Here is a 14,928-nt window from a genome sequence, read left to right on the forward strand (position 1 = left end):
TTATTTTGCATCAAGTTATATTTTATAACTTTGTCTTACAAAATTAATTTGTTTTACAAAATTAATTTGTTTTACAACTTTGTTTTACAAAATAGATCCTCAAAATAAAATCCTCTCATAAACAAGTACATGATTTTTACATTAAAATTAAACTAAAAAAACATTTCAAATGTGGGGACCCTTTGAGGTTGGCCGATTTTGACTTGGCCCTTGTGTCTTCATGCGCAAGACCATGGGGTAAGCATCTTTGCTGCAACACTTATGATGTTGTAAGCATAGTTTGTCTTGTAGGAGAGAAGATAATGAACATAGTTATAGAAATAAGACACAAACCAAAGGGCCAAAGCAGAAAGTGAAAAACAAGTTTATCTTAAAACATCAGCATAGCATGATTTATACCAAAATGTAAAACGGGTTTTGACTTCATAGAAAGTGTGTTTAGGTTCATTATATTGTTATTCACTTTGTATCAAACATAAACCCTAACACCATAAGCTTGGAGACATTCACTATAAAAACAGAAGCAACCACAGATCAAAGGCGACGAAAGTTTTGAAGCAGCCAAGTATCAGGATTCAACAAAATCTAACATGAAAAATTGAAACAGACACACATATCAAAAAGTTTGAAAAAACCAAATACAAAAAACCTGAATCATACTTTTTCCACGAAAAACCCCAAGCCACGCTTAAATCAGAGCACAAAATATACAATAATGAACAAAAACATAGATATTTTAATCCACACACATGTCTACAGAACCCTAAACTAATTAGCCTATCGGCACATACAAAGCCTTCATGCAAGCAATGATAGAGAGAGAGAGAGAGAGAGAGAGAGGTTATTTGGTTTCGATATGAAGATTGAGAAAGGGGTTTCAAAGTGAAATCCTTCTTTTCTTACGTATTAGGTTTTAATGTTCCATTTACTTACTTTTTTCGATGTTGCTTTCGCATGTGTTTTTTGCCCCACGTGGTTAGCCCTTATGCTCCCACGTTGGGGCTATTTACCAGGTCAACAGGGGATCCTATGTGACCCCCTCATGGTAAGACCTAGCGCACGCGGTCTTTCACCCTTTGATTGCACTCTTGGCTTAATCTGAGGGTTAGGATCGAGTCAACATAGTCGACTCTCCCCCCTCCTTTGACTATTGACTGAACTAGGCCTTCCATTGGTGGGTCTGACTGTTTTTGCTTTTAACACCCATCTTTCCTATGTTGGTGTTCTGATCTTGGGCCATTGGGCCCTTTTTTTAAAAAAATTGTTAGTTACTTGTTTATTTCTTTTTATTTTAACATTAACACTAATTGATGAATAAATGATAATTATACTACAATACATTTCAAAAAAAAAATTATTGTAAGTTTATTTATTTATTTATTTTTATTATTTATTTATTTAATTATTTTTTATTCAATTAAGTAGATATTTTATTAAGATTAAATAGATGAGTAATTAGTCATTTCTTTTTCTTTCTTTTTTAAAGGTTGTTCTTATATCTATTTAACCTTTTTTTATTTAGTGTAAAATCAATTGAATAAATATCTAATGATGTTGATTAACTAATAGAATAAATAATCTTTTTCAAAACTTTTTCAAATTGTACCTTTTAACCCGATTAAATAAACTTTTTCAAATTGTACCTCTTAAATCTTGGTCCTACCCCAAATTGTACCTTTTAACCCGATTAAATAATCTTTTATCCTAATTAAATCATCTTATCATTAAAGTTAAAATATTAAAACTTTTTCAAAACAAAACACGAAAGAAGATGACCGTTGAAATCTAGCATTACGGTGGGAACCCTCGAATGATCGGTCCCGAGCCACGCATTTTGGGTTAAACGTTCATTAATTTATTTCATTCTTAAAACAATTAAATCAACTTGGACAAATAAGGGTCGTTGGGGTCAAGCATTATGTCGTAACTCTTTGAACAATTGATTCTTATCAAGCGTTCATTATCCATCAAACAATTTTCTCAATTAATCTTGAATGAAATATGAATATTGGAATCTAGCATTCTGGTGGAATCCTGAATGATTTATCATGAGGCTTACATCTCGCTCTCATCAAACATCCGTCATTCAGCTATAAAATACATCAAATCAATCAAACTTTTTTTCTCGCTGCCGTGCAATCTCAAAAAACCTTTTTATAAACGAAAGACATTGTATCTTAAGCTGATGCAAAACAATGCTTCATTCATAATCATTGAGTTGAGATAAGTGACATTTTCCCATGAATGTTGATTTGTAAATCCATTCAATGTGATGCAAGCACCCGCTCCTCACCTGTTTTGGGTAAAACATGTTTTTCATCGATTAATATAAGATAGTTTGTGCTAAAATCGACCAACAAACAAACATTTTCTCCCCAGAACTACGTAAGCCTTGAATTCTCTATTGCACCTAGAGATACGTAGGAGCGAGATTCAAAGTTTCGTCAGGCACCCTAATAAAAATCTTTTTTAGTCCTTCGCACATTAATAAATAAAAAATTACGACCCCTTTCTTTTTCTCTTTACACTTTTACTAATTCAAAGAAAAAAAGTAACATAAGCTAACATTCAAATCGTAAGTTAAACTAAAAGGTTTCCGTTGAGTACAACAGACTTGAGGGGTGTTAATATCTTCCTCTTGCGTAATCGACTCCCAAACTCAAATATGGTTGCGACGACCATGTTCTTTTCAAAAGGTTTTATTGATATTTTCCTTTTCCTTCATTGGAATAAATAAAGTTCGGTGACGATTCTTTTCGACTATTTTTTTCGTAAGTGTGTGTTGCGTTTCACGAAGAATCGTATTTTTTGAGGTACAACATTATGGTTAACCTATATCTGAGTGACAGGATTATTGTAAAAGTTTAAGAGTAACTCCTAAGTTACTAAGTCAACTCAGACATTCATCAAAAAAATGTTTTAAACCTCACTTAATTCGCTAAAACACCTTAAATATCTTGAAACTCTATCAAGGCTTGTGCGGGATTAATTATAGGAACATTAGAGGAACGTTTAAGGGAAAACTCAATACTTTTTATAGGGAGAGTTAGGGAACTTGATTCTTCATCATTTCCCCAATGATAATGTGAGTTAGAATCAACTTATTCTTCTTTTTCATCGCCATAATTGCGCGTCTCTTCTTCGGTACCATGTGCACAAGACTCATGCAAGGGTTGTCATAATTAAAGTAGATGAGGTATGCATCTAATAACTTCACGATTTTTTTCTTTTGTTGATTATTTCACCATTTATATTCAATACTTGGTCATAACTCTTCTCATATAACATGTATGCGACAGTTGCGGGATGGTATAACTTCCATCATATAAAAGGTTTCACTTTCTTCAAAGGTAGTCTGGACCGCAAACCCACTGCTTCAACAAGTAGTAGCAAGGCTTTAAAGGAAAGTGTCCTGGGCCACTGACTACAACCCAATCACAAGGCCTAACATAGGAGACGCGGGCAACAAACGAGTCAACCAAGCAAGAACTCTTTTAAATCAATGGCATGACAATGCATGAATAGTTCATTTTTTTCTTTTAAAGAATGTCTATAAAGTGATAGGGCATCAGGTATGAAACTATTTAAGGGGATGATTTTAAATCAAGTCCATCACAATTAATAATTTGTATTACTTAATGTGCAGTCTTAAGGTCATGTTTGATAGCTCTATATTCAAGAAGAACCTTATTAATTTTATTTTTGTATTCAATAATTTGTCTTTATTAATTTTATTTTTTATTAATATATATTAATTAATTAAAAATTAAAAAACAAATATTATTAATTAAAGTTTAAAATATTTGTACCTGATGAGACAAGGTTCTTTTGTAGAAATTTTCATAAAACTTAGTTTTAAAAACATAAAGACAAAATGAGTTTGTTATAAAGTGGTGTTTATAATAGTAGTTTTAACAATTTTGATGTAATGTTGAATTTATAAATGATTTGATTATTAGAATTCTTAAAACCTACCAAAAGAGGTAGAAACATATTTATGATTAATAGATAGTATTATATAAAGAAGTTGCAGGGGTATAGTTTGTTTAGTGTGGGGGGTACACGAATATGTTCTGGAAATGAAATGAAACACTTAATCGGGCCCAGAATAATTTAAAATCCGGTCCAGTATGGGTGTAAAACGAAATAATGAAAAAGAGAATAAAAACCGCCGTTGCCGGGGATCGAACCCGGGTCACCCGCGTGACAGGCGGGAATACTTACCACTATACTACAACGACATCTTCTTGTCGTCGTTTTGGTAGAATATTATAATTATAATCCTTTGTTTATTAACTGTGATACCAATTGCATCCCAACTTAGTTCCCTTCTTTCTCTTTATTATAAGATTTGCATGTGATTTTGATGTTCTGTTCTTTTTTCTGCTCATAATTTGTATGTTTGTATTTCTTGATTGAGATCTATATTATTTATTTATTTTTATAAATAGTATTTAAAATGTTTAATATAAATTTTTAATTTATTTACATCTCAATAATTATTTGAATTCATATAACATACTAAAAATTAAATAAATTTATACATTGATTATTTATTTATATTTATGTATTAATAAAAACAAGTTGTTAATATTTATAAATCAACGACTTTTAAAAAAAAAATCATACAACATACTTGATGATAATTCACCATGGAATTATATTAAATTAATACAATTATATTCCATCATATCATTTTTTTCAAATTATGTTTTTTCAAATAATCTATTCTATACTCTTTATTTTTTAAACAATTTTAATTTTAATTAAATTAATTTAAACAATGATTATTTATTTATATTTATGTATTAATAAAAACAAGTTGTTAGTATTTATAATCAACAACTTTTTTTTAAAAAAATAATTCATATAACATGTCCCCAACAAACCAAAAATAAAAAATAAGTTCTTTAACTCATAACATAACATAGCATGTCATTGCATTTTGGGCCAAAATTCGGGTTTTTATATTTAAATATCTTTCACATTAATTCTATGAAGATTGTCATCACTCATGTTATCCCATAAAGATATTTAAATAGGGGAATCTATTATACTCTGAATCTTGTCCCACCTAAGACCATTCATCTACATTCATTCATTTTTATGTATATTCATTTACATCCATGATTCACTAGTATCTCATGTTGCATCATTTCTCATGACCGTTACATTAGGTCATAGAGATATTTCCATACATTTCTTCTATTGTGCACTACATCAATTATTGACACTTATTGCATTACATTGAGTGTTTGAAAGTGTAGAGATTTGTCTTGGATTTCATTAAGGATTAGTTTTAATTTATTAAAGCTATATCCTTACATTCCATTTCAAAAAAATAAATTAGGTCTCAATTGAACTTGCCTTGATAACTCTTGTTGCTAGGTTCTAACTTGTTTGGAAATAAAGATAATAATGTTTGTTTTATTTAAATTAAGTAATGAAAAAGGATAAACTTAGGCAATCAAGAATTAAATCAAGATTTAAATTTTCTCATTTACATCATGATTTTTGTTTTAGAAAATTAATTTGTTTTACAACTTTGTTTTTATAAAAGTAAATCCTCAAAATAAAATCCTCTCATAAATAAGTACATGGTTTTTATATTAAAATTAAACAAAATAAAAAAATGTTTCAAATGTGGGTCCCCTTGAGGTTGGCCAATTTTGACTTGGCCCTTCTGTCATCTACTTTAGAAGGTTCTGCCACTACCGAAATTTACATGAGACACTATAGGTAGATAATTAATTACAGTATTTCCATCTGCCTCCAAAGAAACCAACATCATAAACACTTGTTCGTCCTCTTTCACAGACTCATCCACTTGCTTAGCATAATAGACAACCTTTCACCTCCGTCAAACTCAGGTTCACGCTCTGGAGGCAAGTCGCAAATGTCTTCAGGAAAAATATCAAAAATCACACACCATTGGTACTTCACTAGCTGTCACATTTGTTCTCCATTCTCTGAGAAGCAAACATCAACAATACTTGATCGTTCTCCTTCAAGGACATCTCAACTTGACCGGTAGACAGGAATCTCGAATACACATCCATTTTGATTTCGGAAAAACCATACAACTTCAATATCATATGTTCTATTGCAATCAACGGCTTACTAAACCAACTCTTCATGATTGCAGCAAAGTAGAGAAACATAAGCTTTTCCCCACTTTTTTCAATCATGCTCCTGCTAAAAAGCGGTAAAGGAAACAAGCAAGACCGACAGTGTTTCACACATATGTCGCATACTAGGAAACAAACAACATTACAAAAACCACGCCGGATGGACAGACCTGCTCTGATACCATTATGTAACACCCTAAAAACCCCAAATTTTAATTTTAAAGAAAAATTCACACGTACGATGTTACTTCACCAAACACTCATACATAAACATACAACTTTAATAATTCGAAACGAAAATTAAAAGAAAACATAATATAGTCTCAATTAAAACATCATTGAAAAACTCCATGAATATGAGTTACAACTCAATACATCAAAACATAAGCGTCTTGTTCCCCGATGTTACAGAAACGTAGCATTATTCGAACTAAAATAAAAATAGTAAATGCTAAGAGGGCATCAAAGTCATCCCACAGTCATCATAAGTTATTACTCCTACTAATTACCTGTACAAACATTGCACATAACCATCCAACAAACAGAGAATGAGTGATAATACGCTTACAAATAATAATGGTGAAATTTAGCAATATGATGATAATACAAACATATCATTAATGTTAAAACACAAACACAATTATAAATACAAACAGAGATACCATTCTCAATATATGCAATGCTAGTATGCACCAACTTCTTCACTTATATGCATATGGTACCGAGTTTGTGAATATCAGAGGTATGTTACTGATTTTATTCCACTAGTCTTTGGTCCTCCCCACTTAGACCAACGATCCCCACCAGTGTATCTGAGACTCGCCCCTGGTCTTTTCCACAAGACCCACGATCCTCGCCAATGGATCTGAGACCACCAAAATGGACCGAAGTCCCACTTAAGCTCCGAAATACATGAATGTATGGTAATATGAATCACAAATATGCATTTCATGGACAAACATCAGGTTCCACTCACGAACCACAAATTATCCAATAACGGCCACTCAAATTCAAATCACTTAAAATTCTGTTGATTAAATAATATATTCACTTTTCTTACACCCAAAATTATTTAATTAATTATATTCCTAAAATTGAGTGAAATATACTAATATTTTTATAATATTTTATAAAAGATATATTTAATTATTTTAGGACTATTTTATTATAATTTTAACTTTAAAAAATCTACTGGATGGTCTCTGAACTCAAAATTCACGAGTGGTAACTCTACTGTAAATATATGGTTTTGTGGTTTAACTCAATAATAATAATATTAATTTTTAAAATTATTATTTTATCTTAATTTTTTTCAAAATAATTATTAACTCAACATTAATAATATAAAATCTTTTTAAGATAATTATTTTACCTTAATAATTATTAACTTGATATAATTATTAACTCAATATTAATAATAATTTTTAACTCAATATTAATATTATTAATTATTTTAAATAATTATTATAAATAAAATTACTATAAAATAATTTATTATTATATATAAGAATTATTACTAAATAATTATTATAAAATAATAATTATTATTATTAATAATAATATTAATTTCTATTTTTTTAATAAAAATTTCTAGTTTTCCTAATTTTTTATTTTTAAGGAATTTTTCTGACATTTTTAGAAAGAAAAATACATTTTCTGACATTTTTAGAAAAAATATAATTTTTACGATATTATAGGATTTATCGATTCACTATCAGCACACCAGAAAAATCTCAAATAACAAAGTTTACACCAATACTGGTCAATCCAAGATCCTAAGCTAAACATTAGTAATCACAACGACAATACGTGCATAATATCTATAACAATGATCAAAGGAAATTTACTCAAATCCCATTTGGTCAAAAATACAACATCCATAAATTATTTGGATCACGTTAGAATATATAGTCCCACGAAAAAAAATACATTTTTCTATCTTTTTTTTATTACCCTAATTCTAACCCTCACGTTAGAATATATAGTCCCACGAAAAAAATAAAATTTTCTGTTTATTATTAATAAAATAATCCAAATTAAATAATAATTTCAAAAAAATAAATATTTTTGTTATTATTACTAAAATATCACAATTAAATGATTATTTAATTATAACATTTATTTATTTTATCACAAAAAAAAAGTAACACTTTTATTAATTAAATATTTTATTTTAAATAATTATTTAATAAAAATACTCATTATAATTATTTCTAACTTTTATTTGCTCAATCCTCAAGTCTCAATTAACCTTTTCCATTGATACATACACCCTTAAGTAATAAGGTTAATATATTTTTAACAATAAAATATTATTACTATTATAATTTTATAGTTAATCCAAATAATTAAATTATTTCAATAAATTATATTTTACTAAATATTGTAACCCTTTATTTTTTAACTAAATAAATATTCCAATTAAATAAATATTTCAATTAAAAAATATATTTAATTAAATAAATATTTAAATATTACTATATTATTTATTTCTAAAACTCTAATTATTTAAATCATTACTAAATGATTAAAATTATCTAATATTTCATTATTTAATCAATTAATAATTCCAACACTTATTTATTTTATAAAATTCTAAATCTCAATTATTTAATAATTAAAACTCTAAAATAACAATTTTACTTTTAATTCCCATAATCCACTAATTCTCTCTAGATACTCAATTATCTAATTATTTCTATTAACTTTCTATTTTTCTTCACCACTCTAAAATACTCATATATTCTTATAATTTAATTTAATTATCGAAATATCCCAAAACCCCACAAAATCCCAACATAACTCAAATAGTCAAATAATTCAAGCAGTACACATATAAACACTCAAATAATTAGATTAAAATTAACAATCTAAAAATCAGGGTGTTACAACTCTCCCCCACTCAAATATGAGTTACAGAACCATGCATTAGTAAAAATATAACTTTTATGATACTATAGGATTTATCGATTCACTATCAGCCCGCCAGAAAAATCTTAAATAACTGGGTCAATCCAAGATCCTAAGCTAAACATTCTTAATCACCGCGACAATACATACATAATATCTATAACAGTGACTAGAAGAGATTTTACCCAAATCTCAAGCATCCATAAATTATTTGGATCAACATGCAGCGGTCAAATGAGACTTATCTCATTGGATCACATAGAGATCATAATATGATCGACTGACCACCATCATCAATCAATATGAAAATTGCATCAATTTTAATACTTGTGAAATATTATCATAAAATATACGACAAAAGGGTTCAGTGGAATCCCATTTGGTCTTAACATAAAATCATCGATCATTCAATATATTTACAAATAATCAATACCCATGACGCTAATGGGAGGGTAAGAGAATCCTCACCATCCCGCTTCTTAAAAAAAATCATAATGGGAGCTTTCTAACCGATTTTGACACAACCATCGCTTTCCAAAATTTCAATTCTCACCGCAACTTCCCAATTTTTCATTCTTTTCTTGTTACCCTAATTCTAACCCTCACGTTAGAATATATAGTCACACACAAAAATACATTTTTCTGTTTATTATTAATAAAATAATTCCAATTAAATAATTATTCTAAAGAAAATAAATATTTTTGTTATTATTAATAAAATATCACAATTAAATAATTATTTAATTATAACCTTTATTTATTTTATCAAAAGAAAAGTAACACTTTTATTAATTAATCATTTTATTTTAAATAGTTATTTAATAAAAATACTCATTGTAATTATTATAATTATTTCTAACTTGTTCACTTGTCATTCGCTCAACCATCAAGTCCCATTTAACCTTTTCACCCTCATTGTTAGATACACCCTTAAGTAATAAGGTTAATATGTTTTTCACGATAAAATATTATTACTATTATAATTATATAGTTAATCCTAATAATTAAATTATTTCAATAAATCATATTTTATTGAGTATTATAACACTTTATTTTTTTAACTAAATAAATATTCCAATTAAAAAATATAGTTAATTAAATAAATATTTAAATATCACTATATGATTTATTTCTAAAACTCTAATTATTTCAATTATTACTAAATGATTGAAATTATCTAATATTTTATTATTTAATTAATTATTAATTCCATCACTTATTTATTTTATAAATTTCTAATTCTCAATTATTTAATAATTAAAACTCTAAATTAACTATTTTAGTTTTAATTTCCCTAATCCACCAATTCTCTCTAGATACTCAATTATCTAATTATTTCTATTAAATTTCTATTTTTCTTCACCACTCTAAAATACTCATATATTCTTATAATTTAATTAAATTATCAAAATATCCCTAAATCCCACAAAATCTCAACATAACTCAAATAGTCAAATAATTCAAGCAGACATATAAACACTAAAATAATTAGATTAATATAAATAATCTAAAATTCGGGATATTACAGTTGCCTCAAGTGTTCTTTGTCCCACGTGGTTAGCCCTCGTGCTGCCACATTGAGGTTGTTTACCAAGTCAATAGGGGATCCTATGTGACCCCTCATGGTAAGTCCCAATGCATGCAATCTTTCATCCTTTGATTGCATTGTTAGCTTGATCTGAGGGTTGGGATTGAGTCAACATAGTTGACTCCCCCCCCCCTCCTTTGACTATTGACTGAACTAGGTCTTCCTTTGGTGGGTCTGACTGTTTTCTCTTTTGACACTATTCTTTCCTATGTTGGTGTTCTAATTTTTTTTTTTTTTTAATTTTGTTAGTTACTTATTTATTTCTTTTTATTTTAACATTAACACTAAATAATGAATAAATGATAATTATACTACAATTTCTAAAATTTGTATTTTATATTTATTTATTTATTTATTTTTATTATTTATTTATTTAATTATATTTTATTCAACTAAGTGAATATTTTATTAAGATTACATAGATGAGTAATTAATCATTTCTTCTTTCTTTTAGAAGTATGTTATTTTATCATTTAACTTTCTTTTATTTAATTGTTATTTATTTATTTATCCTTTTTTTATTTAGTGTAAAATCAATTGAATAAATATCTAATGATGTTGATTAACTAATAGAATAAAATAGTTGTGACTAATTTCTTAAATTTTGGTCATACCCCAAATTGTACCTTTTAACCTGATTAAATCATCTTTTATCCTGAATAAATCATCTTATCATTTAAGTTAAAATATTAAAACTTTTTCAAAACAAAACACGAAAGAAGAGGACTGTTGGAATCTAGCATTCTAATGGGAATCCTCGAATGATCGGTCCTGAGCCACGCATTTTGGGTTAACCGTTCGTTCTTTTATTTCGTTCTTAAAACACTTAAATCAACTTGGACAAATAAGGGTCGTTGGAATCAATCATTATGTCGTAACTCTTTGAACAATTGATTCTTATCAAGCGTTCATTGTCCATCAAACAATTTTCACAATTAATCTTGAATGAAAAAGGATTGTTGTAATATAGCATTCCGGTGGAACCTTGAATGATTGATCCCAAGGCTTAGGTCTCACTCTCATCAAAAGTCCGTCATTAACCTATAAAATACATCCAACCAATCAAAAAAAATTCTCGCCGCCATACAATATCAGAAAACCTTTTTATAAACGAAAGACATTTTGTATTAAGATTGTACAAAGCAATGCTTCATCCATAATCATTGAGTTGAGATAAGTGACACTTTCCCGTGAATGTTGATTTATAAATCCATTTAATGTGATGCAAACGTCTACTCCTCACCTGTTTTGACTAAAACAATATTTTTCGTCGATTAATACAAGATAACTTTCATTAAAATCGACCAACAAACAAACATTTTCTACCCAGAACTACATAAGCCTTGAGTTCTTTATTGCATCCAGAGATACATAGGAGTGAGATTCAAAGTCTCGTCAGGCACCCTAATAAAAATCTTTCTTAGTCCCTTGCACATTAATAAAAAAAAAATTTACAACCCCTTTCTTTTTTCTCTTTACACTTTTAATAATTTGAAGAAAATAAATAACATAAGCTAACATTCAAATCGCAAGTTAAACTAAAAGGTTTCCATTGAGTACAACAGACGTGAGGGGTGCTAATATCTTCCCCTTGTGTAATCGACTCCGAAACCCAAATATGGTTGCGACGACCATGTTCTTTTTAAAAGGTTTATCGATATTTTCCTTTTCCTTCATTGGAATAAATAAAGTTCGGTAACGACTCTGTTCGAACATTTTTTTCGCGAGCGTGCGTTACGTTTCGCGAAGGATTGTATTTTTCGAGGTACGACATTATGGTTAACGTATGTCTAAGTGACAGGATTATTGTAAAAGTTTAAGAGTAACTCCTAAGTTACTAAGGAAACTCAGACATTCAACAAAAATATTTTAAACCTTTCTTAATTCACGAACACACCTTAAATATCTTGAAAACCTATCAAGGGTTATGTGACATTGATTATAGGAACGTTGGAGGAACTTTAAGGGAAAACTCAATACTTTTTATAGGGAGAGTTTAGGAACTTGATTCTTCATCATTTCTCCGATGATAATATGAGTTGGAATCAACTTATTCTTCTTTTGCATCTCCATAATTTCTCGTCTTTTCTTCGGTACCACATGCACAAGAATCATGCAAGGGTTGTCATAATTAAGGTAGATGAGGCATGCATCCAATAACTTCACGATTTTTTCTTAACATCTCTTTCACATTTTGATTCAGTCTTCATTGTGGTTTTACTACTGACTTCCATCCATTTTCCATTAGAATCTTGTGCAAGTAGAAAGTTGAACTAAATTTTTCCAAATTTTTAATGGATAAAATTATCGCACCATGCTACTTATTGATAATTTTAAAAAAAAATCCTCTTCAAATGTACTCAAACCTGCATTGATTATGACTAGAAATTCATCCTTCCCACCTAGGAACATGTACTTTAGGTGATAAGATAGTTGTTTAATTTCACCCTTTTATATCTGGTTGATTATTTCACCTTTTTTTCTTTGGTTGATTATGACATGTATGTGACAGCTTCGAGATGATATAACTTCCATCATATAAAAGGTTTCACTTTCTTCAAAGGTAGCCTGGACTGAAAACCCACTGCTTCAAGAAGTAGTAGCAAGACTTTAAAGGTAACTCTTCTTGGCCACTAACTACAACCCAATCATAAGGCTCGACATAAGAGGTACAAGCAACAAACGAGTCAGCCAAGCACGAAGCATGTAATCTCAACCTCTGACCTATCTCCCACCATTATATTTAATCAAACAATAATTCACACAATGCGGTACGTTAATCGGGAGCAGTTTTAATTGCTCATCATATATAAGCTTTCACTAAAACTGACCAGCAAACAAACATTTTCTATCCATAACTACATAAGCCTTGAGTTCTCTATTGCACCTGGAGATACGTAGGAGTGAGATTCAAAGTCTCGTCAGGAACCCTGTAGCGGTGTATTCGTCACTTTATGATTTATTGATTAAACCAAAAGCAGAGCATACAAAGAATCGAGTCGCCACCGCACTTTTATTTATCCAAAGGAACGGCTAAAAAGCGAACAAAAGCCTAAGAAGTTTTACACATAGAAAACTAATGAAAGATCAGAGAATCTGGGTAAGGGGTAAATTACGCAATGGGAAGGTGTTAGGCACCCAAAATGTCCTAGGTACTCCTAGGGAGCCCTTTTCACACTTGTTGTATAAAAGGTTTATTTGTTTATGACATATTGTGCAAACATGATTGGGAAGATGAGAAAAGAATATACAAGTTATTATTTTTGTGTTTGAACGGATGAACCCGTTGCCTACGTACCTTTCCATGAAAGGTAAAGGATCAAAACGCCGTAGTTCGGCTAAAAGATTTCCAAAACATGAGTGGGTTCATTTTAAACAAAAGCCCTAAGGTCCTTCGTTATCCACGGGAGAAAACTCAACCTTATACAAACAACAAGTCCACCATGTGAGAAAAGCTTCAACTTGCTAGTGAGGGGTTAACCCTATAATAAGCAAGGAAATCTTACAATTCAATCACTAAAGACAAAAAGGTGAGATTAACATCAACCAACTAGGATAAATCAAACCTATGGCTAATGTATGAAAGCTTATCAAGAATGGACAAAGCCACAAAACAATTGAATGAGTGAAGTTAATTGATTATGAGTATTCACAAAATATGGTCAAAGTATGATTAGAATTCGATTCAGAAAGAAGTGTTATCAAAAGTGAAGTTTGAAAATCAAGAACTTAGAGTCCAGGTTTCTAATTTGAAAAGACATGAAAATGTTTGCACAATATTTATTTCAAGTTTTAAAAGTCAACAAGTGAAAAGGGTTTTGGAACGAAAAGGGTATGGGTGAAGGAGTGTAAAACTTCTTAGATGTTCACCTCTTGAGATCATATAGAAGATTATTCAAGTGATTCCTTTGGAATAGGCAATGAGCAAGTAACAAATAAGCAAGCAAAGGATACCGGATGCCAATCAATGGACTTACACCAATCTCACAAACAAACGTGGATACCGGATACCAATCAATGGATTTACACCAATCTCCTAAAACCAAACAATGATACTGGATGCCAATCAATGGACTTATACCAATCTCACAAACAAACATGGATACCGGATACCAATCAATGGATTTACACCAATCTCCTAAAACAAAACAATGATACCAGATGCCAATCAATGGACTTACACTAGTCTCACACCACATCATAGGAACAACTGCCAAGTAATGGACTTATGCTTGTCTCCTCCATGGACAAAGCAAAAATGCTATAAAGAAAAGCTTATGAAATGATATACAAATGATGATG

At 29.5% G+C, this 14,928-nt stretch overlaps 1 non-coding gene across 1 annotated transcript; it reads right to left on the minus strand.

Moving 5' to 3' along the window:
* Positions 1 to 4,169: 4,169 nt before the first annotated feature.
* On the minus strand, positions 4,170 to 4,241 carry TRNAD-GUC (transfer RNA aspartic acid (anticodon GUC)). The gene has a single exon. It is a non-coding gene; the product is annotated as a tRNA-Asp (tRNA).
* Between the last annotated feature and the right edge of the window lie 10,687 nt (positions 4,242 to 14,928).

Source organism: Lathyrus oleraceus, chromosome 5 (genome assembly GCF_024323335.1).
Source record: "Lathyrus oleraceus cultivar Zhongwan6 chromosome 5, CAAS_Psat_ZW6_1.0, whole genome shotgun sequence".
Lineage (NCBI taxonomy): Eukaryota > Viridiplantae > Streptophyta > Magnoliopsida > Fabales > Fabaceae > Lathyrus > Lathyrus oleraceus.